The sequence below is a fragment of the Etheostoma cragini genome, unplaced genomic scaffold, assembly GCF_013103735.1.
Source record: "Etheostoma cragini isolate CJK2018 unplaced genomic scaffold, CSU_Ecrag_1.0 ScbMSFa_1523, whole genome shotgun sequence".
In the NCBI taxonomy this organism is placed as follows: Eukaryota; Metazoa; Chordata; class Actinopteri; order Perciformes; family Percidae; genus Etheostoma; species Etheostoma cragini.
In genome coordinates this window covers 67,085-71,669 of record NW_023265587.1, presented here as the reverse complement: position 1 = coordinate 71,669, position 4,585 = coordinate 67,085, and the positions used below count along the sequence as shown (strand labels likewise).

The 4,585-nt window shown below is 39.8% G+C and overlaps 2 long non-coding RNA genes across 2 annotated transcripts in view; one reads left to right on the top strand and one right to left on the bottom strand.

Annotated features, from left to right (window-relative positions):
• LOC117940014 overlaps positions 1–4,585 on the bottom strand; it is a 33,640-nt gene that overhangs the window by 28,408 nt on the left and 647 nt on the right. The gene's annotated exons all lie outside the window — the stretch shown is intronic.
• LOC117940013 overlaps positions 3,583–4,585 on the top strand; it is a 17,784-nt gene continuing 16,781 nt past the window's right edge. Inside the window, exon 1 of the long non-coding RNA XR_004655693.1 lies at positions 3,583–3,769. This is a non-coding gene — a long non-coding RNA (uncharacterized LOC117940013). The remainder of the gene's footprint in view (positions 3,770–4,585) is intronic.

The following is a 4,585-nucleotide window of genomic DNA, read 5'->3' as shown; positions in this document are numbered from 1 at the left end:
CCCCCCCCCCCCCAACACCACCACCACCACACACATGCACAGAGTTCAAATTAATCAGAAATGACTCGATCCATAGGTTTATTTTAACGCCCCCGCACACACTTCTCAAACCAAACCTTTTAAATTTTAAAGTGTTATGTGTGTGTGTGTGTCTGCATGCCTCCGAGGGGGTTCTAATGAAAGAGGGGGTTCTAATGAAAGAACAACTGTATTTTGCTTAGTTTTCTTACCCCCCACACAGACATCTGGCTCTAATAAAGGAGTAAAGCTACCGGCCCGGCTTGTAGTCCTCCTGCACAAACAATGGCTGCATTCTCCACCTGGGTCAGACACACAAAAACACACACAACCTCCGCTCGCACATGCTGGCATTGACGCCACGCGGCAGCTTACTCAGCAGTTTTGAGCGGGCAGCATCTCTCCACTTTAACAAGATGGCTGAGCTTAAACTGCTCATTAAGGGCCCCCAGAATGCAAGACCAACGACGCACAAAGGACCCCTTACGCTGCAAACAAGCCGTTAATAGAGGCCTCTTTTCCCCTCGCTCCATTGTCCTCTCCCCCACCCCTTGCTCCCAAGAAAAAAATCTGTGTCCATGAGCCCTTCTGTCCGAGTGGGAAAAGGACAGCCTGGGGAAGAATCCCCACGGGGAAACAGAACCAGGACCCCAGCTGACTTTCTGCCCCCCTCGGGTAACAACAATCAGCCACATTTCACATGCTTTTGACCCTATTCATAACTTCCCAGTTGCATCACACTGTAGGAGTGTGTGTCTGTGTCCAAGTCGAGCCAACGGGTTTATTCATGTTGGTTTTGAACGATGTCTGTTATTAGACTGAGTTACATATTTGCTGAAAGGAACACAGGAAGCCTTCTTAACATATCTGAGGGAGCGTGTCTGGGATTTGTACTTGTGATTTTAGTTTTATTTATGCACAGATTAACACATTTTATGTACAGCGAGGCATAGTGAGTACACATGTTAAAAGGATAGTTTGACTTTTTGGGGAAATGGTGAGAAGAGCAGACTATCTGTGAAAAAATACAGCGTTAAAGCTAGCAGCCGGTTAGCTTAGCTTAGCATAAAGACTGGAAACAGAGCGAAACAGCTAGCTGGGGTCTGGCCAAAGGTTAAACAAGCTAAGAGCTAAGCTAGCAGCTATGTGAGGTTAGCATGCTAACAAGTGCCAAATGACAATGATAAATTGTTGATGTATAGCAGGTCTTTGGATTTTTAGGGTTTTGGGTGTTAGCATGCTAGCGTGTGTTGATGAGAACATAACACATCTGAAAACCATTTTAGAAACATTATTTGAAGTTACGAAAAGTTATCTTTGAAAAACATTTCTCCAATCGGTAAGCTATGCTAAGCTACTAGGTAGATGCTAGCTGTGTGGAACACATTTTATGTACTGTGAAGCCCAGTGAGTACAGCTAGATATCAGTAAATGTTAAAATAATAGTATGACATTTTGGCAAAATGGTGAGAAGAGCAGACTAGTTGTGAAAAACAGAGCTACAGCTAGCAGCTAGTTAGCTTAACTTAGAATTAAGACTGGAAACAGGGCAAAACAAAGGTTAAACAAGACTAAGAGTTTACAGCTAAGCTAGCAGCGATGAGAGGTTAGCATGCTAACAAGTGCCGAATGACAACGCTAAATTGTTGATGCATAGCAGGTAAAATGGTAACCGTGACCACCATCTTTTAGGGTTTTGAGTGTTAGCATGCTAGCATGTGTTGATGAGAGCATAACACAAAGTACATCTGAAAACGATTTTGGAAACATTATTTTAAGTTACAAAAAGTTCTCTAGTGTTGCTTTGAAAAAACAATTCTTCAATCTGTAAGCTAAGCTAAGCTAAGCTACTAGCTAAATGCTAGCTGTGCAGTATCTAGCTTCTCATCCAACTCAGCAAGAAAGTATAGTTCCCAAAATGTCAAACTACTCCTTTGAAGTGCAGAAGATACATTACACACACAAAAACTATTTTATTTAAAAATATGGACATATCTTGTCCCACTGCGTTATATTTGTGTACAGTGTTGACATGACGCGGTTAATTCTGCTGTTGTTTTGGAGCGGCCATGTTTGGATTGATTAGTTATTACTCTGGTTGCCTCACACACACTTACAGACACACACACACTACAACAACACACTGGGTTTGTGTGGCACTATTGGGGTTCTCCGTGGCGTTCATTCACAGCAACACAAAGTCTACCAGCTAATCCACTGCATTGTAAATATAGATTCATAACAGCTGGAATACTTCATGGCACAAAAGAGGAATTGAACTGTATTCACGCAGATACACACTCTGATCACGTTTACATGCACATAATATTCCACTTTTTGCCCTTATTCCAAAAAAGACAATATTCCGATTAACATAAAATAAGATAAGAAAACCTTTATTTGTTCCACAGTGGGGAAATTGCGGCTTGTAAGAGCAAAGATAAGAGCAAAGATAGATAACTGTACAAAATATAGCAAACGTTTTACAATAAATGACACATGAATTATTACGTTGCCCTTTGAAAATTGCCCAAACGAAACATTATGCACAGATGTAATGATAATGGTACATGGGATGCAGGATATGTTGGTATATTAAGCAGTTTACATGGCAAATGAAAGTGAGTATTCCACAAATATTCCTCAAATATTAATAATATTAATTTAATTTAATTATGTATAATTTAACTAGAATTAATAATAATATAATATTCCACTTTTTGCCCTTATTCCGAAAAAGACAATATTCTGATTAACATAAAATAAGATGAGAAAACCTTTATTTGTTCCACAGTGGGGAAATTGCGGCTTGTAATTTGTCTTCATTTTTCATTTTTTCAACCCGGTGTTGGGACGTTGGTGCACATCCAAAAACCTGTTGATATATAAGTCTTTCATAAAGTCTTCTTTTTGGGGGGGCCTGCATCTTTGCCACAGCCATGCAAAAATGCTGACTTGTTGTTTGTGTACAAAAACCACAGCAACACATAGTAAAACTTGAACTCTAGTAATAACCCTGATTGAGACACATATTCCAAACGCGCTGTATAAATGTCCAAAAAATGCCTCTAAAACCTGAATAACACCAGAATATATATATATATATATATATATATATATATATATATATATATATATATATATATATACACATATATAACACATATATATACAGTATATAACACATATCTTTATCTGAAAATGCTGTATCAAATTCAGAATCCATATTTGGAATATTAGCAGAATATTAGTGTACATTTTTTGGGGTAGAAATCACATAAATCCTGCTTATAAGATTTAATTTGTAACAGTCTGGGCCTTATTTCATGATAACTATTTATGGTATAAAACTGTGGATGCCGAAGTAGCTGCTGCTATGGAAACACGCCGACATCGCCGACATGACATAGTCCGTCGTTGTGTTGGTGCACACCTACGGCAAGCACTGTAGGTCAAAGTTAAACAACGACGTTTGTCTATAATAGTGGAGTTCCAAGACTTGAAATCAAAACTAGTGCTAGGTATTTGTTGAAAAATGACAATACCAATACAGTACTTCATCATGTGAATGGAAGCATTCACCAGCGTTAAATGCCGCCACTCCCACCTGGCCAAATGATTTGAATGCATGTTGAAATTATTAAAATATTTATTAAATAACAGGCCAAATAGGCACAATTAAGTTATTTGGGCTCAACGTCAGCACAACGCGGACTGTATGGGTCGGAGCTTCTGCGGGACAGGGCCAATCGTGGTGATTGGCTGCGAGATGTTAAAAAATACAAATAATGCAAGTTTTAATACTTCTTTGAACTGGGCTATTTTGGACGATACCTTAGTCAACAGCCACATCTCTGATCTCTGACGTTTAGCGATGGAAATGGAGCTTTGGAGATAGGATAACTAAGGGGGGTGTCATCTGCATACAGAGTGAGCTTTAGCTTAGCCGTGTCCTATCGAGAGGCTTTCTGCGTTTTTTTGGGAAATGTCACTATGTGGGTAGTAAAAGGACTAGGGCCACATCTTAAAAAATGATTGAGCTCTGAGTATTAGGTTAGAATTATGAATAATAAAGTCAGAATTATGAGGAGATTAAAGTCAGAACACGCTGTGATTTCTGGAGTTTTTCCATGAAACTTCATGTGAGTGTGTGTGGCTTTTCAGCCCTGAATCAACCGTTTCTGTGACTGAGTCTATACCACGTCATCAGCATTTTTCACCATTGTGTGTACTCACGTGAGTGTGTGTGTGGTGTGTGTGTGTGTATGTGTGTGGTGTGTGTGTGTCTGCGTGTATGGTGACACTCTGCCTCAGAGGAAACGTCTTCTTCAAAACTCTCTTTACAACTGACGCCACTTATTTATTTATTTATTCTCAAGACAACCGCCCAAAAGTCCTTCCATACTTCATATTCAGACGCACTCGCGGAAATCATTAATAATTGACTGTGTGCTGAACACCGAGTCTGGGGCCGACCTGCGGTTCATCCTGTCCGATACTTTCACAATAAAATAACACTGAAACTGCCAGAGTCTCCACTGCTTCTTTATTTCATGGGGGGGGGGGG